Below are 24326 nucleotides of genomic sequence, written 5' to 3' on the forward strand. Positions count from 1 at the left end.
TATATAGAGAGAGAGCGTGCGCGAGAGAGAGGCAGAGAGAGAGTATGTAATCAACTTAGCTGAGTTAAATTTATAAATATATATACAAATTTTACTCAGCTAACTTGATTAAATTTTTAAAAGTTGTAGCAGGCTTTGGGAAAATGCTAAAGTTTGAAGTTCAGCACGTTGTTGCACATATAAAACGGAAACAGACATTAAAAGCCCTGATATAGATGTGTATCCCCGTGTTAGCTTCTTAACGTGAGACTCACCTGCATTATGAAGCAGGGATTATAATCATTTTTCTCTTTTACAAAACTGTCCTGAGAAGCAGACATGGTAATATATATTCAGATCCTTGGAAAAGTTCTGTGCAGTTGTAGAGGGTCACTGAAATGACCCATGACCTTGCGTTATAGTTCTGAAATTTGCCATTTTTTGCCACCCTGTTTTTAAATCAAAGAGCTTGGCCCTTCAACAGCACCATAAGCTTTGTGAGGGAGAGCCCCGCCCCTATGAAGCCACAGTGACGGGGAAGGTAACCAGAGGCCTCGTCGTCACTGATCAGTTCAGGACCTCTATCTCCAGGGGATAAGACGGTGGCTTCTTCTGGGACTCACCCCGCTGAAGCTGTCGGAGATGCAGAGTCGCTGGGCTCAGAGGCTGGGCTTGAAGCTGCCGCCGACCCTCTTCCCTCATGTGAATAAGACCTGGGTTAAGTTTTAGCCTAATGGGTGCGGCCAAAGCTGACAGCTCAGCACAGGCCTCTGAGTCTGGTTTCTAACTCTACTAATGAACTGCAGAAAACAGCAAACACTTTCTTGTCTTTTGAGTTGAAAAACAGGATCTTGAAACTTTCAGGTGAGACAGTGTGGTCTTGAATCATGTTTTTAATCCTCAAGTGTCCTGTCTTTTGAGTGTCAGAAGGCCCAGCCCTGGAAATTTGACATGAACAAGGAAAGGGGAAAAGCTGAAATGAAGGCCTACGCTGTCCTCAAATTAAATAGACTGGACGAGGGGGATCCCCAGAAGGTTAAAGGCACTGAGGCCTCGTGGTTGGTCTGGGAGATGTCAGAAGGAGCCCCAAAGCAGGAGAGACTCCTCCAGGGGATGTTCTGGGAAACTCCACACTTAGAAGAGGTGAGGCAAGGGTAGAGCAGGATCCTGTAGCTCCATGGAAAGTCTTGGGAAAGAACGCACAAAGGCACCCAAGCCTGCTGAGGTCCAGAAGATGTGTCAGGTAGCATTAACAGCGCTGCCCACAGATTCCCAAGAGGAAGGTGGGAGGGTGAGGAGAGGGGTGACGTGCCCTGAGGACGCTCTCAGACTTGTGAATATGCCCGGTGAATTTTCACTGCCTAAAAGTCAAGGCTTAACAGCAACCGTAGGAATGATGTCATAGGGGGTATATGCTGAAAATTGTGGAAAGTGTTTTACCTTGTTGACTACGTGGCACCTGCTATAAGGCAGAAATAAATGCTGTGGGAAAAAATGTGTATAGTTATAGAAAGATGAGGTTATATTTTGCATTATATGTGGCTTACAAAATTATATATGCTGGGATCCAGAAAGTATAGTGGTCTGGTATTGCCTTGTTTTAAGTGTTAAAGTTATGTTTTCACTGTGTTTCCTTTAACCTTTTAGGCACCAAATTTGAGGCACTTCTAAATTTAAAGGAGAGAACAAGAACAAATACACTGTCTTCACCAAGTGTCCAGATATGTAGTGCCAAGGTCTCATTTTTGTTCATTTCTAACACATTTCCTTTGACATTCTTTTGAAGAATCCCTGGAGAAACTGATAATTGATTATGTTAGTTTCCAAGTGCCCTTGTTCTCAGTACATTAAATGTATCTGAAAGAATGGTTTGCTTAGCGTCCCCCTCAAAGAGCCGCCCCACCAAAAAAAATGTGTTTGCATTTTTATGTCTGCCCCATGGTGAGAAGAGGGAGGATGAGGGAATACTGTCTGCTGACCGTGTAGTTCAGTGAATAATAAAGTATTAGAGACACAGACTAGTTGAATCAACATTAAGATGTAAAAAGTGAATTAAATGATGGGAGAGAGCAGGAGAGTGGGAAGTCAGGTGGAGCGGGACACAGAGACACTCAGACCAGCACGTGGCACTTCCTGTGTGACCAGGACAGTCAGCACAAGAGAAGCCGCATCAGCTTGGACCCTGGAAAGCTGGGATTCCAGTTTGTTCTTGAAATGACTTGCTAGTTCAGATTTCCCTGTGCATCCTTCCCACGTGCATTTGAGGCTTTTTCTCTTGTTCCTCTGTGTCCTTGTAAGTGAGAGCTCAGTGTACACGTGGCTGCATTTGTCCTAGTAGCATCTGTGTGCCCTCCTTTCCTAGGGGGTCTGGAGGGCCCTTCCCAGGCGGCCCCAAGACTCGCGGGTGATTCTCTTGGAACAGTGCTTGTCGGGAGCACTGAGTTCATCAAAGGGGGTAACATTTCTCAGGGTGATGACCCTTCCTCTGTGCTTTGACTGCACGTTCTCCTGTAAAGTAAGCTTTGACTGCACTGTTCTCCTGTAAAGTAAGCTTCTCATATGATTCCATCAGAGTTAACGTGCATGCTACTCTGAATTCTCCCCCTCCTTCAGCAAGGAGACCTGAGCTGCTGCTGGGGGCAACTCAGGGACGGGCTGTACCTTGACTGGATGCATGTCCAGCAGTGTCCAAGATTAGTCTTTTATATACAAGCACAGAAGAGAATGAGTCAGAGACAGAGGCAGAAAGAGGGACCAGGAGACAGAGAGAGATGGGAGAGATAGACCAAGAGACACAGAGAGACAGAGACAGAGCCTGCACAATAAGCCTTCCTAACACCCCGGATGCCCCCTTTCCCCACACACTGGAAAATCCTCTTCCGTTTAGGTTTCATGTAGAGTTTAATTCCGAAAGGGGAAACAAACGTTACCAATACCACCTGGTGTACATATTAGTAAAGGTGTAAGATGCTCTTTTTTACTTTGTTAAGAAAACATAATCGTATACTTGTGGTTTTGTTCTGCGGTTCCCAAGTGGGGCTGGGAACCCTGGAGAGAAGTTAAGCGTGTGACAACGCGAGGCGTGTCAAGGTGCCCCGTTTCTTCACCTTTCCACACATGCTGTAATGAGAGTGGATGTCAAATTGATTCATACATTTATAATTAATATTTATATGCAGTACATTTTAGTATTGGGCTAAATGACATGTAAAGCTTCTGCATAGTCGTAGTGGTATTGAATATTTGATCAACACCAAATGGAAACTTTGGATTGTTTATCAAATCAGTGTCAAGAGTCTTTCTCATGAACACCTGGAGGAGGCCCAAGGGAAAGGGCTTGAGGGGTGCACCGACTTCCCTTGTGTCTTCAGCGCTCAGTGATTCTAAACCAGCTGAGTAGGCCACCTAGGACTGCTAAAAAATTGTCCAAGTCTTCCCCTCCTTCACGGCAGCCCCCTGCCGCCGTGCTCTAGGAAGGTGGAGGGATCCATATACCAGCTCTTTGGAGAGCTTGTTCCTGCGTGGAGTCTGTGCATTTGAACTTCTTGAAATCTCAGCTCTCCGGTGGGCTCCAGTACAACTAAGCCTTCTGTAGATCATTCAGCATTTTCTGTTGGTTTGTACGGAGTGATGTTCTTCTGAAACGTTTCACCTCATGAATCCAAGGGCAACCCTGGGTTGGTTTTGAATTGGCAGCACATTTTGAATTTTGTCAGCATCCCCTCTGTCCAACCCTTGGTGGCCCCTGACCTCAACGTTTCAGGCCGCGACCCACGAGTCTGAGGGAAGATGCCCTTGGCACCTCAGTGCACCGGCCATCGTTTCCAATTTCAGCGTCCTCAGAACTAGGGAGACCTCCACTGCAGGTTTCCTTTGCTGGGGCTCGATCTTGTCCTTGATGTTGGCCACATAGAACTTCAGTACCTTCCCTGTTATCTTCAAGCAGATTTTCTTAAACATAGTTTGTCCATTTTTTCTACTTACTCACTGGAGGATTTTGTCTAAGTTAGCCCACCGTGACTGGAAACAGATAATTTTCTTTATTTTCTCATATAAGTGTTGCCGTTTTATGGGGTCTGCTACGTATACAGATGAATTTAGGAATCAGTTGCCAAGTGTCCTATTGAGACTTCCTGTCACACAATGTGTCATTTTCAGCAGTGGACGGGGAAATAAGCAAATTTTCCAGTTGCTTTTTCTTTTCTTGTCAGAAATCATCATTTGCAAAATTTAAGATACATTCAAAAGAAGAGACGCTGATAAGGGAAAAACGTAAAAATTAAAAATGTTTTTTAAGTGTCTTCTTTTCTAAATTTCTTTCAGGGATTCAGACATAAGGGCATTGTACCGTCAGTATTGTTCGTTGATACCCTAAGTAAACTCAGCTGCTGGAGATCACAGTGAGGTGCCCCCTTCCTTCACCTTTCCACACATGCTGTAATGAGAGTGGATGTCAAATCGATTCATACATTTATAATTAATATTTATATGCAGTGCATTTTAGTATTGGGCTAAATGACATGTAAAGCTTCTGCATAGTCGTAGTGGTATTGAATATTTGATCAACACCAAATGGAAACTTTGGATTGTTTATCAAGTCAGTCACTAAAGTGAGAGTAAAGATTCGAGGTAAAAGGAATCTTTTACAGGTCTGGCATGGCAGAAGGAACCTATAAATAGCACTTAGATGCTCACACTAAATTTAGAGAACAGTTATCTTACATATTTGTGTTCAGTACTCATAATGGTATAACCTACAACTGACAAAAAATGAATTTCTGCTGCAAAGGAAGAAATAAACTCTCCTTGTGGCTAACAAATTGTATGTTAACTGTGAAACAAATATTGAGTTTACATTTTATTTTTTATTCTATAAGCCCCACAGTCTTAAGATCCTTATGTTTTAACTACATTTAATATTTTAAAGGTACTTAAAAACTTTATGGCGACAGTTTACATACTTCTCAGGTAGCAAAAAAAGGAAAACTTTGAAGACCAAAATATTGTCATATTCAAATGGGAAAACTTTGAGAAAAAAGTGGGTTTTAAAGTCAACAGCAATAAAATTTAGGGAGAGAACAATTATTCTTCATTTTTCTCTACTATGCAAAATGTATTTAACTCCAAGCAAGCTTTTATTTTAAAAGAGATTCCTTTGAAGTGCATCAGCTGAACAGACTTTATGAACCTCAAAGCTGTCTTCATTTGTGCTGCATGCAAGTGACAGGGAGTGTGCAGTGCTACATACTATCCAGGGCTTCATGGCGACCAGACTGACGTGAGGCTGTAGGAAGTTCATTTGGACAAGCGCAGCTTGCAGGCAGGGGCTGTAGGGAACCCAGAGTGCTGAAGGAGGCGCTTGGGTGAGTTTCAGTTCCACCATGAAATCCACTCCCACCCCCCCTCAGAGATCTTCCCCTTCACCAGGGCGGAAGGCCCCTAAACCCATGGAAAGCCCACCAAAAAAACAACACTGGAACCAAAAACTGCAGGAGACTTGCCTGCTAAATTATTAATTCTGCTGCAGGGCATAAGAGGTCTGAGGACAACCCTAATCCCAAACACAATTCTCTTCGCCTGGGGGATGCCAGCCTGAAAAACAAAGCACAGCCTTCCTTTTCCACCCTGATAGCTGTTTTGCAGGAACCACCGCCTCTCATAGGTAGGCTCTGTGTGTCTCTGTTTCTGTATTTCTCTCCTCTGCTTTTCCATCGTTGCAGGCCATAAATGGATGTTCCTCCTTGTCTTCTGGTCTGAGATTGAGTTATTGCAAAACTCCTGTCCCCAGGAGCCATGGGAAACAGTAGAGCCCAGGTGCAAATCTCCTGTCACTATTTGAATATTATGCAAAGAACTGTCCAAAATGCCCGTAAAAATGTGGCAGCTGCCATAGGGCTCAGCTTTCAGGCTCCCAGATAGAGAATGTGAGATGCTTCCAGCAAAAGGTATTTCCAAAGCTATTTTAGGAGAAAAGTAAAACCCAAACTTTGGAGTGTATTCAGTGCTCTCTGAAAAGCACACCACCACTTGGAGTACAACAGTGAGTGTTCCTCTGTGGGACCATCCTGTGCTCATTAAAAAACAATGCATATTCATCACTGTGCTTAGCCCAGCCGGGCTACAGGTAGTCCCTCCCCACTCCTCACCCTTTTTGTTTCCTAGTGTATGTTTTATTTTTTAAAAATCTTTATTTACTTATTTATTTTGGCTGTGTTGGGTCTTAGGGCCCTTCATTGCAGTGCGTGGGCTTCTCTCTAGTTGTGGCTCGAGGGCTTAGTCCTGACTCGGGATTGAACTGGTGTCCCCTGCATTGCAAAGCAGATTCTTAACCCCTGGACCACCAGGGAAGTTCCCCTCCTCCTCACCTCTTTTTTTTTTTTTTAACATCTTTATTGGGGCATAATTGCTTTACAATGGTGTGTTAGTTTCTGCTCTATAACAAAGTGAATCAGTTATACATATACATATATTCCCATATCGCTTCCCTCTTGCATCTCCTTGAGGAGCAAACGCCCTGGGGTACTTTCCATGTCAGACCTATCGTCTCTTTTCAATTGTATCTTATTCTTCATTGAATCCCCAGCCCCAAGGACATTGCTGGCCCACACCTAATCAGTATTCAATTTTTTCCAATAAAGGAAAACCACCTAGGAGACAGTGGATTTGGAAATGCTTTGAAAATGTGAAGTTACTTTATCGCTATTCACTTTGTCAAATGTTTAATGAGTGACTAATACATGTTAGACTGTCAGCAGATATCTGAACATAGTTACAAAGATAGAGAAATGCTTTCTACATAGTGTGTCTATAACAAAACTGGGGCTACATTAAAAAACTCATAAAGGACATATCCCAATATTATCGTAGGATAACAGAATCTTAAATTTGAAACAGAGCTCAGAGTATACTGAATTCAAATTCTGCCTCATACAGTTTTTCCCTTCTACAACGTTTTGACATATTACTCTTGAAATTTTGGTTAAATACTCTATGTGAAATATTCTATATTTCTGAATAGCCCCGTAATTGGTCTAAGGCTTTGAATGTTTTAAAGAGGAACTCACCTGAGGCCTGGAAAGTTACACAAGTGACAAACAGATTGTTCTCTACCAGCTTCATCCAGAAGTCACATCGTCCACATTTACTTAAAATAGGAAGTCAGGTTTGAGGTGATGCTGTCAATTCTTCTCTCCTTCAGGCACTGAGCTGAAAGGGAGTGTTTTTGAAGGACATCCCCGATTTTCTTTAGGTCTTTAAGGCCAGTTCCTCCCAGAACTGAAGTGACCACGTGTCAGAGAAGAGGTGCTGTTGGAAGCCTTTGTTTCCACACAAGCCTGTCAACCTTGCCATCTGGTTTCTAGAGTGTACAGCTATCTCCTTGCCGTTAGGAGTGCTTATTTGCCAGGCTTTCAACGGAGGATGCAGCCTTGAATCATGTGCTCTTACTGAAAACTTAGATGAAAAAACTACGATTGAGGTTTAAAAGTGAGCCTAGCCAGTTGTGTTTGTCTAAGTCAACAGTGAGGCTGTGCAGATCACGGAGAGGGATGGGGACTTTCTGTCGCAATGTACCCTTTTCAGCATCTCGGTTACCCTGAGCCCGGGTCCCTCCTCTTGGAGTGCTGATCAGGTTCAGGATACCCCCCAAATGCTTGACATTCTCTAGAGTAACAGCCAGGAATCAGGTGGCCCACACTCTCTTTGAGGATTGGAGTGTGTTATTTTGGTGTGTGCTTCTAGAAATTACATCTTTTCCTTCTCACCTCGGAAGTGGCTGGATCCCTGCAGTAGTAAGCCCATGTGTGGTGGCTCTGGCTCCTTTCTTGTCTCGGGGATGTGAGTGGGGCTCCATGTCTCTACCTGACAGAGATCGCCGTGCAAAGCCCAGCCTCTGGGAAGGAGCCCGCATCCGTGTTTCAGGATAACAGCCTCAGAAGCTCTCCCTTCAACCCGCGGAGAACATTCAGCCTCCTCCCAGTTCCCTGCTTGTTTCATGCCTGGTGTGGGGGGAGGCGATCTGGCTTCTGGTCAGAATCAGCTTTACTGATCTGGATCTGGCTGAGTGTAAAAGTTGCAGAGGGGACAAAAGATCAAGCGAATCGAGCACAACTTGACCCGACCTCTTACAAACGTTGGGGCAGAGATTCTGCTCAAAGAGGGATACCTATCACCGATGCAGTTTTCTCCCTCTGTCTTCTGCAAAGTCATCCTGCTGATAACAGATCTAGTTCAAACCTAGGATAACACAATGCAGCTGCATTGCCTTAAACAGAAATAGAGGGTATTGTTGTGATTTCTTCCAGAATGGTGGCATTAACCCTGAGTGTCATTTGGCCATGCTCTCAGCTTTGGGGTTCCTGTGCTCTGAGTAAAGCACTGGCAGCTGGGTGCTCTATTCGGGGCGGTAGCGGCCAGGGGAAATCCACCCCAAAACGCTCTGCAGCCGCTCCAGCCTAAGGAGCGAGTTTTGGCGGACAATTCAGGAACTCTCCTTGTCTATCTGAAACCCCTGTGTGACTCACATCCTTTGCATGTCAGTTACTCCTAATGCTCCATAGTTTGTTAACAAGATACTCTTTCCATGTACGTGAGGAGGGGAGAGGTGGGCGGGAGGGGCAGAGAGGAGGACGGATGGAGGGGAAGGAGAGAAAGTGGAAGGAGAATGAAAGAGAAGAAGGGAATCCCGCCTTTCCTAGTTTTCCCCGGGCCACACAGCACCTTCCTACTGTTACAGAGAAAGAATATTCATGACGCTCCTTAAAGATAATGAGGCAGACTTCATTTAGGTCCCTAGCGATTCGTGCAGGGACCAGGGTGATGGGATTTTACAAAGGATACGACTCAACTCCGGATGCCATGTGGGCCAGTGGGGGTCACAGCCAAGGGGCAAGGAGGGGGCACAGGTGGACATTCCTGAGAGGGAACCTCAGGGCTTGGAGGGGCTCTGGCTCAACCCACCTACCAGTGGCGGGTGGGGATGAGAAACTGGATCAGATGTTGAGGCTGGAGGGTCCTTGTAGGGTGACTTAGCAGGGTGCTTGCTAAAGTTGGCTTTTACCAGGAGGTGCACAGGTGGGCCTGAGAGAAGTGTCAGGACCCGCATTAAAGTTTGGTCAGGCAAAGAAGCTTTGTCACTCCTCAGCCTTCAACTCACGAAGGACTGAAAATTCCTCTAACTTCCTTCCCCACTTGGAAGCCCTTTGGTTCTGAAGTTTATCAGACACCCTGTTTGCCAGTGACCTTACATATCAGAGTCCTCACATCAGTACTGTTTTCCTCCCCTTAAGTGTTGATGTTCACCCCAGTTTTGTCTTTGGGCCCTTTCTTTCCTTGCTGTACGTACTCTTCACGGGCAAGCTCAGCCACCTGTTGGGTTTCAGCCTCCATCTGTAATCTAGTTTTTCCTAAATCTGCTCCGTCTGCAGGATGTCCCTCCCCTGAGCTCTGGACTTCTGTGTTTAACTGAGTATGCGACAGTTTCCCCTAGACATCAGTTCAGACATAATTCAAATGGACGTTTTCTGAAATTGAACTGATTTTCTGATAGCAGTCCTTCCTTTGGAATTGCACAGATAGTTCAGGAATCTGGGCTCTCACTGGAGATCCTTCCATCCTTTTCTTTGCTGCCCATTTTCTATAGGGTTACAGAACTTATATTAATTCCAAGTGTCTCTTCCTTTCTTTTGGCTTTTTATTTGGAAATAGAATAAATAGATAAATAACATAAAATATCAATAAGAAAAATAAGTAAAAGAAAGAAATGGAGAAACCATACCTGGGGAAATACCTTTTAACAATTTTATATTTGAACTGTTACTTATGTTACCCACAATTGTTAAGAAAAATTAATGAGTTGAAGAAAACTCTTATCAAATAGAAAATATATAAGTGGAAAAAATTCCAATAATGTTTGCATTCAGTGCTCTCAATCACTTGACAATAAACTAAGTTTGAATGGAGTACTTTTATTATTTTAGATTTTTTTTTACTGGAGTATACTTGATTTACAATGGTGTGTTAATTTTTTCTGTACAGCATTGTGACCCGGTTATACATATACATATGTATTCTTTTGTATAGTCTTTTCCCGTCTGGTTTATCCCAGGACGTTGAATAGAGTTCCCCGTGCTATACCGTGGGACTCTCTTGTTTACCCACGAATGTGGTACTTTTATAGAAGACAAGCTCTCCAGCGTGTTTTTGTTGGTTTTGCTTGTTTTTCAGCGGGCCTCTGAGGCTGCCCGGATCCCATCGTGAATGGCCACGTCAGCGGCGACGGCTTCAGTTACAGGGACACCGTGGTTTATCAGTGCAAACCCCGGTTTCCGGCTCGTGGGGACTTCCGTCCGGATATGCTTGCAAGACCCCAAGTGGTCCGGACACACCCCAGTCTGTGTCCATAAGTACACCTGTGAACTAAGTCAGCGGGTGCTTCCCTTCGTGATGTTTTCTTTTGTCATTAGGTCGTAACACAGACACGTTTAAGCTCAGAGAAAGGATGGAGAGCTGTTGGAAGAGAGAGAACGTGGGCGCTCCTCCCATTCCCATTCCATGTCTTTCCGACGCCTCCTGCAGGCTCCCTCCACATTTAATTTGCTCACCAGCTCATCTCAGATGGGTCCCAGGATGAGGGATGTCAGGCATGAATTCCCCCAACGTTATCCCAGGACGACAAGGTGGAAACAGCATCCGACCAGAGGAGGATAGAGGTGCTGGGTCCGAGTATGCAGGTTGGCTTTGCAGGGGCCCCACGGTAGCCAGCCCCCCAACCTTCTGTGTTGTTTTGTGTTTTGGGCATTGCTTCATCAAAAGCACAGAGAGTTTGTACGCAATCCTTCCTTTAGTAAAGAGGTGAAATTGTATGTAACCATTGTCCTCAAACATTATAACTTGAGAGACAAATGCTGACCCCTATTTTTCCTCTTTTTTTTAACATCTTTATTGGAGTATAATTGCTTTACAATTGTGTGTTAGTTTCCTCTTTATAACAAAGTGAATCAGCTATGCATATACAGATATCCCCATATCCCCTCCCTCTTGCGTCTCCCTCCCTCCCACCCTTCCTATCCCACCCCTCTAGGCCGTTACAAAGCACCGTGCTGATCTCCACGTGCTACGTGGCTGCTTCCCACTAGCTATTGGTTTTACATTTGGTAGTGTATATAGTCCATACCACTCTCTCCCTTTGTCCCAGCTTACCCTTCGCCCTCCCCGTGTCCTCAAGTCCATTCTCTAGTAGGTCTGCGTCTTTATTCCTGTCCTGCCCGTAGGTTCTTTGTGACTTTTCATTTGTTTTTTAGATTCCATATATATATGTTAGTATATGGTATTTGTTTTTGTCTTCCTGACTTACTTCACTTTCTATGACAGACTCTAGGTCCATCCACCTCATTACAGATAGCTCAATTTCGTTTCTTTTTAGGGCTGAGTAATATTCCATTGTATATATGTGCCACATCTTCTTTATCCATTCATCTGTTGATGGACACTTAGGTCGTTTCCATTTCCTGGCTATTGTAAAAAGAGCTGCAGTGAACGTTGAGCCCTCTTTCATGTGTTTGGTGGCGATCTGTATATCTTCTTTGGGGAAATGTCTATTTAGGTCTTCTGCCCATTTTTGGATTGGGTTGTTTCCTTTTTTGATATTGAGCTGCATGAGCTCCTTGTATACTCTGGAGATTAATCGTTTGTCAGTTGCTTCATTTGCAAATATTTTCTCCCATTCTGAGGGTTGTCTTTTCATCTTGTTTATGGTTTCCTTTGCTGTGCAACAGCTTTGAAGTTTCATTAGGTCCCATTTGTTTATTTTTGGTTTTATTTCCATTTCTGTAGGAGGTGAGTCAAAAAGGATCTTGCTGTGATTTATGTCATACAGAGTTCTGCTTATGTTTTCCTCTAAGAGCTTGATAGTGTCTCGCCTTACATTTAGGTCATTAATCCATTTTGAGCTTATTTTTGTGTATGGTCTTAGGGAGTGCTCTAATTCCATTCTTTTACATGTAGCTGTCCAGTTTTCCCAGCACCTCTAATTGAAGAGGCTGTCTTTTCTCCAATGTATATCCTTGCCTCCTTTATCAAAGATAAGGTGACCATGTGTAACTCGGTTTATCTCTGTGCTTTCTACCCTGTTCCATTGATCTATATTTCTGTTTTTGTGCCAGTACCATACTGTCTTGATGACTGTAGCTTTGTAGTATAGTCTGATGTCAGGGAGCCTGATTCCTCCAGCTCCGTTTTTCTTTCTCAAGATTGCTTTGGCTATTCCGGGTCTTTTGTGTTTCCATACATATGTGAAATTTTTTGTTCTAGTTCTGTGAAAAATGCCAGTGATTGTTTGATAGGGATTGCACTGAATCTGTAGATTGCTTTGGGTAGTAGAGTCATTTTCACAATGTTGATTCTTCCAATCTGAGAACATGGTATATCTCTCCTTCTCTTTGTATCATTTTTAATTTCTTTCATCAGTGTCTTATAATTTTCTGCATACAGGTCTTTTGTCTCCTTAAGTAGGTTTATTCTGAGATATTTTATTCTTTTTGTTTCAATGGTAAATGGGAGTGTTTTCTTTATTTCACTTTCAGATTTTTTATCATTACTGTATAAGAATGCAAGAGATTTCTGTGCTTTAATTTTGTATCCTGCTACTTTACCAAGTTCATTGATTAGCTCTAGTAGTTTTCTGGTAGCATCTTTAGGATTCTCTGTGTATAGTATCATGTCATCTGCAAACAGTGACAGCTTTACTTCTTCTTTTCTGATTTGGATTCCTTTTATTTCTTTTTCTTCTCTGATTGCTGTGGCTAAAATTTCCATAACTATGTTAAATAATAGTGATGAGAGTGGGCAACCTTGTCTTGTTCCTGATTCTAGTGGGAATGGTTTCAGTTTTTCACCATTGAAGAGGATGTTGGCTGTGGGTTTGTCATATATGGACTTTATTATGTTAAGTTCCCTCTATGCCTACTTTCTGGAGGGTTTTTATCATAAATGGGTGTTGAATTTTGTTGAAAGCTTTCTCTGCATCTGTTGAGATGATCGTTGCTTTTTCTGCTTCAATTTGTTAATATGGTGTATCATATTGATTGATTTGTATATATTGAAGAATCCTTTCATTCCTGGGATAAACCCCACTTGATCATAGTGTATGATCCTTTTAATGTGCTGTTGGATTCTGTTTGCTAGTATTTTGTTGAGGATTTTTGCATCTATGTTTATCAGTGATATTGGCCTGTAGTTTTCTTTCTTTGTGACATCCTTGCCTGGTTTTGGTATCAGGGTGATGGTGGCCTCGTATAATGAGGAAGAGTTTGAGAAGAATAGGTGTTAGCTCTTCTCTATTTGATAGAATTCGCCTGTGAAGCCATCTGGTCTTGGGCTTTTTTTTTTTTTTTTTTTTTTTTTGCGGTACCTGGGCCTCTCACTGTCGTGGCCTCTCCCTCCGCGGAGCACAGTCTCCGGACGCGCAGGCCCAGAAGCCATGGCTCACCTAATAAGACTTTAAATGTCATACCTAAAGATTACTTCATTTATCCCTTTAGGGGTCTTCAGTTTTACATCTAGCAAAGCTTGTGGTCTTGCGTCTAACAGGTTCTACATCAGGCTGCATTACAAAATGGAAATAGATTATTTTGCTTTTCAGCATTCTACTTGCATTAGGATACACATGATGTGGCAAGAATTGCTTTTAAATACTATCTTGCACACAGTGTGTTCCACACGAGAGGGCTCAATTTACAGAATTTTCAAAGAAAAACAAAAATAAAGTGATATAGATATACTTAGTATAATTTCTCATTGATGTCTAATATTTCTGTTAATGTGTGTGTGCTGATTCATTTCCATAGTACATCCTGTCTGACATTCCCAAAGGTAGTATTGTTATTATCATTAAGATAGTCAAGACTTGGCAGAACTCTGAAAACAAAAGTTCCCCAAATTTCTTTACTGTTAAGCCTGATTTAATAAAAATTAGTCCTTTAATAAAAATGCTAACTTCTTTCTGCTACACTAAATGGTAAAAGTTCAAATCATAAGTTAATATGATTATAATATAAATTCCATAGAACTCTCACATTATTAATATATGGTATAAATAATTGAATTTTTCTAAATCCCATGATCTTTTCCAAATTCACATTTTGATTTTTGAACTAAATGAAGTGGTATTTTAAAAGAGAAGTGGTTCTATATACTGTTCTATTGGTCTCTTAGCTCTCCAAGGCAAAGTGGTCTGATTAGATTTATTTTTCTGTCAATTGAACAAGTTTCTTTTCTTGAGATGTTTGCATCAATATTTCAGGCCTGGTTTTGCTTATCTTCCTTCACTTTCTCTTCCTGATGAGATACGAGTCAGTATAATTTTAAACCTCTGTGATTCTGAATTTTAAGTGGTTTAATAAGCCATCATTTCCTGAATTTACTCAAACTGCTATATATTTATCAAATGATGAATACTTTATTATGCCACTCAGCTATTATACAAAAGCTGTGAACATTTGCTGGTTATATTTTTGAATATCTTTATGGGTTTTGTTAATGCTAAATTCTAGCAGTGCCTTCCTTAAAACCAGGAGACACCTCTGCTACCAGGAAATTAAAAGTAAATTAACAATTAAAAGCCTTTTAGAGAACACAGAGGCTTTTCGTAGGAGTTTCCTACCTTCCCTTGGGTCACGGTGACTCATTATCAGGGTTCCCAAAATGTAATTCCTTGTTAATATATAAGGCAGTTTCACACAAGAAGTTTTCTCACTTAATTTTGTGCACTTCCCTGGAAGAAGGTTGACCTAGAAAATCTTCAAGTTTTCTTCCGACGCTAAGAGTTTGGAATCATTAGCTGACCTGGTGTCACAGAAAATCACGTACCTGTGACATGTTCTAAGGAATGGACAACTTGTGTGTGCTTAGGTGGGAGTTTTCCTGGGACCTCAGCTCCTAGATCTACTTAGTAGAAAAAAGGAGGAAGCCAGAAGTACCAGATGGGAACAAAGATGCTCAAGGACCCAGTCAAAGAAGCTGGTGTTGATACAGGCTTCCCAGGATGCACTGTTTAAAGAGTGTGACTGCAGTCAGGTGTGGAGAGGGGAGGGGAGCCCGGCATTACTAACAAGGAAGGCAAAGAATGACATGACCTGTCAAGCACATATGAGCTTCAAGGCTCACCCTGGTACTCAGGGGGTTTTCGGGGAGGAGTGTTTTATCACAGGCTTCTATAGACTGTGGGGCTGATGCGACTTACACATTGGAACAAAAATTAAATTCGGTTTAAAAGTATGGCCAGACTTTGGCCTATTATTGGGGCTTGTAGATCTGTGCATCTGGAATAGGTAGAAATAAGACAGGATTTAACCAAAGGAATCATCATTAATTGTAAATATCACTTCAGACTTCTATGTGTGTGTGACGGCACATCCAAAAGGAGAGGGTAGTTAGAATATGTTTGTTTGTGCCTGATAGTACTTCCATGTTCAAAAATAATCTATCATAATAATTAGTTATGCCAGTTATTGGGGGTACAGCATGACCAGAGTCTAATAACGTCCTTGCAAACTATTCCAAATAAAATTGTTATTCCAACCAAATTCTGTTTGGTTGATGCAGTTCCTCTTGGCCTCTTTTCTCACTCTTTAGTCACTCCAGTCTTTCACTTTTTCTTCATTTCCAACTTCAGGGAACTTGTCAGATAAACAGACTCTGAAAGCTCTGACAAATTCCTTGAATAAATGTGTTCAGGACCTCACATGGGAGCGAGGGCACCTTGACAGGAAATGGGACAGCGCAATGCAGGTCCAGATATCATACTAACGTCAGGTCCTTGGTGGTCCCCCGTGCTACATCCTTCAGAATGCAGTGGGCAGCTTCTGGAAAGACCTTGGGTTCATGTTGTATCCCTTGAATATCCAGATAAACTAAAGCCACTTAAACAACAGCACATGTTCATGATTATAAAACCTCCTGACTCTCTCCATCTCTGTATACAAATATGCTGTCAAGGGAAAGGAAAGAGAGTGGAAGCTGCATGGGTCGGTCCATGTTGAAGACCCCAAAGGCCCTGATTTAGAGATGAAGGGACAGAGGAGGGCAAGTCAGAATGGATTACATCAATACCTCTGTCTAGTGTGTTTGTTTATTCTGATCCCACTGAGATCTTGGACATGTAAACCAAGTTCAATCTGTCACTTGAGAGGAGGTATATCTTTAAAGTTCCCAGACTATCATCATCCTTCTTATAAATGGCAGAGACATTTAAAGCTGCATCCCACTTGAGAGCTTTGGGCGTTAATTGTTAGACTTTGGAAATTATTAGGGTATTAATGTAAGGAGAGACAGAGAGAGAAATAGAGTGGGAGGGAGCGGGAGGGAGAGGGGAAGAGAAAATTGGAATATCCAATCAAGGTGAAATGATGTGAAGCAGTTGACTTCCATACTTTGTACCATTGTAGGGACTGCTATTATTGGCCAAATTATCTAAGCAAATAGAAGCAATTACAATTTTCAAAGTAAAATCAAACAAAAGTATTTTTTAACTTTAAGAATTGTCAGTAACATCAAGGATATATGTTATTAAAACTAAAAATATTCACATAAAAATCAAATACCAGTGGGAATGCATCCCTTCTGAACCCTATTCTTTCAAACTGCATTTCATTAGAAATACCATGGTTATAGGGAAGACATACTATATCTCTGTTATAAGGGTTCATTTTCTTTCAGATTATCTTCAAAATCATACTGTATTGAAGATGTTGGTGATGCTATAAAATACTAATAGTATTCATTATAATTGTTATTTATTGCCATTTTGATTATTATTATATTTAACTTTTGGATTGTCCTAATTTTTAAAAATTACTTTACAAAGGCAAATAAAATCACTGTGTGCTCTCAGAGAATTTCTAGTCTGGAAGATAAGAGACACATATATTAGGTGCATAATCTAATTAATATTCTTTCCTTTTAGTTTCAACATGGAGTCCAGCTATGATCTCCTACATATCTATGAAGGAGAGGATTCCAACAGCCCTCTCATTGGAAGTTTCCAGGGCTCTCAAGCCCCAGAAAGAATTGAGAGTAGTGGAAATAGTGTCTTTCTGGCATTTCGCAGCGATGCTTCTGTGGGCTTGTCGGGGTTTACCATTGAATTTAAAGGTACTGTGACCAGCTTAAGTTGTGAGGAAAGTAATTTGTATCGAGATTGCTTTAATCATAAGCATTTATTTATAAAGTCTTGCCTATCTGCTTAATGCATAAAATTCTGACATCTCTCTCAATCATCTGGGGAACAGGGTCGATGTCGCCAGTGGAGAAGAAATTTCCAACATGCATTTCTACCTTAGCTGAAAGAAAAGAAAGTGGGGGAGGGAGATTTCTTTTTCCAAATTCATGGCCATTTAAAGATAAATTATGATTTGTACAATAAATAATTTGAGTATATGTGTTTTGCTATCTTAATTTGTTTATCCAGGATGACTCAGTTTAAGTACATAAATAGCTTAGTCTGGTTTTTGTTTTTTGGGTTTTTTTGTTGTTGTTTTTGGGGTTTTTTTTTTTTTTGGCTTGCAGGATCTTAGTTCCCCAACCAAGGAATGAATCCGAGCCCTCAACAGTGAAAGCGTGGAGTCCTAATCACTGGACTGCAAGGAATTCCCAATAAATAGCTTAGTTTTATCTCAATATTTTTCAAGATGTGAAATGTCGATTGCCATTTCCCTGTCCTGACCACCCATGGTGGTTGGTTTGATGGGGAGAAAGCACTGATCCTGGTCGGCACTTTCTTCCTTGGTCACCTCATGGTGACTCCCACTTCTCTGGGATCCACCACCCCCTGCCACTAGCATTCAGAGAAAACAAACAGACAGACTCACAAACAAAGATCACCCCAACCTAAGCATTTTGCTGTTGGGTTCATGAAAGTAAACATATATATTTTTCAAATCTGTTTCTCATGTGAACAAGGAAAACACGGGGTATATTACAAAGAATCAGAGCAAAGGATTTATCAAAATATTAATTGGCAGTAGTGAGTGCTTTATAAAAAATAATGAAAATATATACATTTATTTAAACTTTTGAGTTAGTTATTAGTTACTAGAATTATAAAATAAAATATAGGGTACGTTTCATCTCTGTTAACCCTTTAATGGACTTGTATTTCTTGATATGTTTTTTTTTTTCGCGGTACGTGGGTCTCTCACTGTTGTGGCCTCTCCCATTGCAGAGTACAGGCTCCGGACCTGCAGGCTCAGCGGCCATGGCTCACGGGCCCAGCCGCTCCGCAGCATGTGGGATCTTCCAGGACCGGGCACGAACACGTGTCCCCTGCATCGGCAGCGGACTCTCAACCAGTGCGCCACCAGGGAAGCCCTTGATATGGTTTTTAAGTAGGAAATTAATCTACTTCCTCAAAAACACCGAAATCTACAAATTTACAATATACAATTTAAAAAAAATTTAAACAATTCAGCAGTTGAAGGAGTTGCTGTGCTTTTCGGATGGGATCCATTAATATTCACGAATAATTAACAGCAGTACTTTTAAGTATTTGCCATATCATTAGATAGTTTCTGTATTAATAAGAACTCATTGACGTACATGTCACCATGACAACGACCATTCTATAATGAATAAAAATTCACACGTTTCATCTAAATATAAGACTCTAAGGAATGGGAGAGATTATTTGCAAATGATGAGACTAACATGGGGTTAATATCTAAAATATATAAACAGCTCATACAGCTCAATACCAAGAAAGCAAACAATGCAATAAAAAAATGGACAGAAGACCTAAAGAGACATTTTTCCAAAAAGAAAGACATACAGATGTCTAACAGGCACCTGAGAAGATTTTCAGCATTGTCAGTTGTTAGAGAAATGCAAATCTAAACAACAATGAGGTATGACGTCACTCGAGTCAGCACGGCCATCATGAAAATGTCTACAAATAACAAATGTTAGCGAGGGTGTAGAGAAAAGGGAACCCTCCTACACTGTTGATGGGAATGTAAATTGGTGCAGCCACTATGGAGAACAGTATGGAGGGTCCTCAAAAAGCTAAAACTAGAGTTGCCATATGAGCCAGCAATGGACTACTACTCAACCATAAAAAAGAATTAAATTCTGCTATTTGCAGATACATGAACAGACCCAGAAAAATTATGCTTAGTGAAATAAGTCAGACAGTGAAAGACAGATATTGTGTAATATCACTTGTATGTGGACTCTAAAAATAATGCAAATGAATGTACATGCAAAACAAAACCAGACTCACAGACAAACTTACAGAAAACAGACTTATAGTTACCAAAGGGGAGAAGGAAGTGGGAGGGACAAATTAGGGGTATGGGATTAACAGATACAAACTACTATGTATAAAATAAATAACAACAAGGATATTTTCTATAGCACAGGGAATTACAGCCATTATCTTGTAATAACTTATAATGGAGTATAATCTTCAAAAATACTGAATCACTATGCTGTACAAGTAACACTAATATAACATTGTAAATCAATTATACTTCTATGGAAAAAAAAAAGACTGTACATCTGTCACCATCTTGTATGCCCCAGGGCATCCTAGGGTAAGAGAATCTGTGGATGAGTGAGTAAATGCAGTAGAACTTCTGTCCCTCATGATAGGGGGACAGGGCTGCCTCTTTGGTCTGGTTCTTTGGGGGCCAGCAGAACCTTCTAAATGGGTGCTAGAGCGCTCATGCTTTAAAAGTTCTCCAGTGGAGCCTGTGAAAAAAAAAATCATCGGAAAACAAGGAAGGACACAGCAATGATACAGCATCCAGCAAGTACAAGGCCCCATACGGTGAGGGAAGCAGGGAGTGGACCTGGCTCTTGGGCGTGACCAGAAGGAGCCATGGGGCAGTCCTTCCGAGTGACCCCAGGGCCCCGGCGGCTTCGGCACAGGCATTCTGGTAGGCGTCCGTAAGCAGAGCCGACAGGAACCAGGGCGGAGCACACCGCATAATGAAATCATCTCATTGGTAAACGTGACAACTTGTAAGCAAAAAGCGTGCCATGAGTTATCACCAAACATCCTGAACTGACAACTGAGTAAATGCAACTAAAAGCTTTGGTGCAGTGCATTTGGAGAAATGAATAAAAACTGGCCACCAGAGGTCTCAATTGGCAACACAGAGCAGAAAATCGTGGGAGTGGTATTTAACCAAACAGTACACTAAACCAACAGACACTATAACAAAAAGTGATCAAAAAGGCTGACCAGGCAACAGGCATGTAGTTTTTTCTCCATCATTTTTTAAAATATAATTTTATTTATTTTATTTTTTATTTTTGGCTGCGTTGGGTCTTCACTGCTGCATGTGGGCTTTCTCTAGTTGTGGCGAGCAGGGGCTACTCTTCGTTGCGGTGCGTGGGCTTCTCATTGTGGTAGCTTCTCTTGTTGCGGAGCATGGGCTCTAGGCGTGCAGGCTTCAGTAGTTGTGGCTCGTGGGCTCAGTAGTTGTGGCTCGCAGGCTCTAGAGCACAGGTTCAGTAGTTGTGGCACACGGGCTTCAGTAGTTGTTGTTCATGGGCTCTAGAGCGCAGGCTCAGTAGTTGTGGCGCATGAGCTTAAATGCTCCACAGCATGTGGAATCTTCCCGGACCAGGGCTCGAACCCGTGTCCCCTGCATTGGCAGGTGGATTCTTAACCTCTGTGTCACCACGGAAGCCTTTCTCCATCATTTTATAGGAGAAAAATATACGCCATAGACCAGTGCTTGTATTTATTAGACACTCAGTACATTCTGTTCAATGACAGAGTAAATGACATCTGATGGAAGGACTGTTCTCGTGCCCACAGTTTTATTTATTCATCCCTTATTTGCTTAAAATAAACAATCTGTGTTCTCTATGGGATCTAAGGCAGCGGTAAAGAATTATCAGAATGTCACCTACTCCTTGAAATATCCAAATTGGTTTTCAATAAAGTGATTAGAGAGTGTTGGTCCCAACACAGTATACAACTATTGCTGTAAGTCTCTAACCAGAGCAAAAATAGAGGACCTGGAGGGGTTTCCACAATTTATATATATGATATAATATATTCATGATATATATGATAATTAATATATTATACATGGCATATGATACATATGATGTATGATAATATATAATACATATATTACAGATGCTATATGATAATATGCATATATGCTATATATATATATAGCATATATATATATATAGCATATATATAGCATATAGATAATATGCTATATGATAATATATGATGTATGATATATGATATATATGATAATATATCATGTATGATACACGTGACAGTATAATGTTTATATATTTAAGTTGCACTTTAACCAAAGTATATAAATAAAATATTCTAATAGCTGGCTATAATAATTAGTCCAACGGTTGCCAAAGAGATCTCTGTTTGGCTGATGTTGACACATAGGTCATTAAAAATATAATGAGAGATATTGAACAAATACAGTTAAACCGGCCTTCTCCATCCTGCCGGACGTCACAAAGTTTCTGCTTTTCCCTCTTCCACTGTTTGTTATCCATTCCGAAGAGGATGTAGGATGTAGTTTTCAGAGCCCATTGCATCTTTACTCTTTACCGGCGTACCTGCCACAATCTCCCAGGAGCATCTTCTTCCTAACACTACTGTGTGGATTTACTCATTGGCCATAGGTAGACACTCAGGAAGGGAAAAATTCTTAAAAAGGAGCAAAATCCACATTGATCACAACCCCCAAAAAGGTAAAATGCAGGCTTCCATTCATACTTTCCAGAGATTTTTTATGTATTTGCTTAACCCTGGGGCAAAGATTGTCAAGCCAAATAGAAAGAACTGAAACATATTTATTTTATCCACTCAAGTTATCCTTGAGCCTATATTGATATTAATAACACCATTCATGAATAACACATTCATGACAAATAGCATTTTCTTAACTTTAGGCCAAAAAGTGAAGAAAAATATTTCAGTATAACATCTATATTGATCCCTTGAAGATTTGTGAAATTCAGTTCAGAGCCTTCTGACATTACAAGGGGCTTTGCTGATGGAGTGAAGGACGTTGACAAGCACAAACAGAAAGCAATTCAAATGATGGAATTGCACACAACAGAAGGAGATATAGATACATGATTTAGAGACATTTGAAAGGTCTGCTGAAATATGACATTTACAATGTTAAGGCTACCAAGACATAAGTGGAACTATGTCCTGTACCACACAGCTACAGGACTGTGAGAAAGAAAGAAGAGAGCTTTGTATTTGTATCTGGGAAAAGAGAGGCTTTTAGCCAATGCCTCCTTTAGTGGCCCCCAGAGCTGGACAGATCTCTGCAGTGTGTTTTTGTGAAAGTTATTTAACCATTCTTGAGCTTCAGATTCTCCAAATGTAGAATGGGGCCACAGATCATCCTCACGTTGCAGAGGTGGGGTGAAGATTTGAATGAAAAACATGCAGTGTACCCAGCTCAGCGCCTAATACATAACATGCCCTCAATTCCTTTGAGCAGTTATTAGAATTAGAATAGAACTGTGTTGAGCAACTATTACATCCCAGACACAGGGCTTGACCCTTATGGATCAGGGTATATTCTTGTCTCCTTTATCAAAAATAAGGTGACCATATGTGCATGGGTTTATCTCTGGGCTATCTTGTTCCATTGACCTGTATTTGTGTTTTTGTGCCAGAACCATACTGTCTTGATTACTGTAGCTTTGTAGTATAGTCTGAAGTCAGGGAGCCTGATGATTCCTACAGCTCAATTTTTCTTTCTCAAGATTGCTTTGGCTATTTGGTGTCTTTGGTGTTTCCATATAAACCGTGCAATTTTTTATGCTTGTTCTGTGAAAAATGCCCTTGGTAGTGTGATAGGGAATGCATTGAATCTGTAGCTTGCTTTGGGTAGTATAGTCATTTTCGCAGTGTTGATTCTTCCAATCCAAGAACATGGTATATCTCTCCATCTATTTGTATCATCTTTAATTTCTTCCATCAGTGTCTTACAGTTTTCTGCATACAGGTCTTTCATCTCCTTAGGTAGGTTTATTCCAGGGTATTTTATTTTTTCTGTTGCAGTGGTCCATGGTAGTGTTTCCTTAAATTCTGTTTCAGATTTTTCATAATTAGTGTATAGGACTGCAAGAGATTTCTGTGCATTAATTTTGTATCGTACTACTTTACCAAATTCATTGATTAGCTCCAGTAGTTTTCCTGTAGCATATGTAGGATTCTCTATGTATACTATCATGTCATCTACAAACAGTGACAGCTTAATGTCTTCTTTTCCGATTTGGATTCCGTTTATTTATTTTTCTTCTCTGATTGCTGTGGCTAAGACTTCCAAAAGTATGATGAATAATAGTCGTGTGATCAGACAACCTTGTCTTGTTCCTGATCTTACAGGAAATGGTTTCATTTTTTCACCATTGCGAACGAAGTTGGCTGTGGGTTTGTCGTATATGGCCTTTATCATGTTGAGGTAAGTTCCCTCTATGCCTACTTCTGGAGTGTTTTTATCATAAATCAGTGTTGAATTTTGTGAAAAGCTTTTTCTGCATCTATTGAGATGATCATATGGCTTTTCTCCTTCAGTTTTTTAACATGGTGTATAACATTGATTGATTTGTGTATATTGGGATAAACCCCACTTGATCATGGTGTATGCCCCCTTTAATGTGCTGCTGGATGCTGTTTGATAGTATTTTGTGTAGGATTTTTTCATCTATGTTCATCAGTGATATTGGCCTGTAGTTTTCTTTCTTTGTGACATCTTTGTTTGGTTTTGGTATCAGGATGATGGTAGCCTCGTAGAATGAGTTTGGGAGTGTTCCTCCCTCTGCTGTATTTTGGAAGAGTTTGAGAAGGATAGCTGTTAGTTCTTCTCTAAATGTTTGGTAGAATTCTCCTGTGAAGCCATCTGGTCCTGTGAAGCCATCTGAAGCCATCTGGTCTGGGCTTTTGTTTGTTGGAAGATTTTTAATCACACGCTCAATTTCAGTGCTTGTGAGTGGTCTGTTTATATTTTCCATTTCTTCCTGGTTCAGTCTCAGAAGGTTGTGCTTTTCTAAGAATTTGTCCATTTCTTCCAGTTTGTCCATTTTATTGGCATATAGTTGCTTATAGTAATTTCTCATGATCCTCTGTATTTCTGCAGCGTCAGTTGTTACTTCTGCTTTTTTAATTTCTAATTCTATTGATTTGAGTCTTCTCCCTTTTTTTCTTGATGAGTCTGGCTAATGGTTTATCAATTTTGTGTATCTTCTCAAAGAACCAGCTTTTGGTTTTATTGATCTTTGCTATCATTTCATTCATTTCATTTTCATTTATTTCTGATCTGATTTTTATGATTTCT

Source organism: Leucopleurus acutus (assembly GCF_964270905.1).
Source record: "Leucopleurus acutus genome assembly, chromosome: Y".
Classification (NCBI taxonomy): Eukaryota; Metazoa; Chordata; class Mammalia; order Artiodactyla; family Delphinidae; genus Leucopleurus; species Leucopleurus acutus.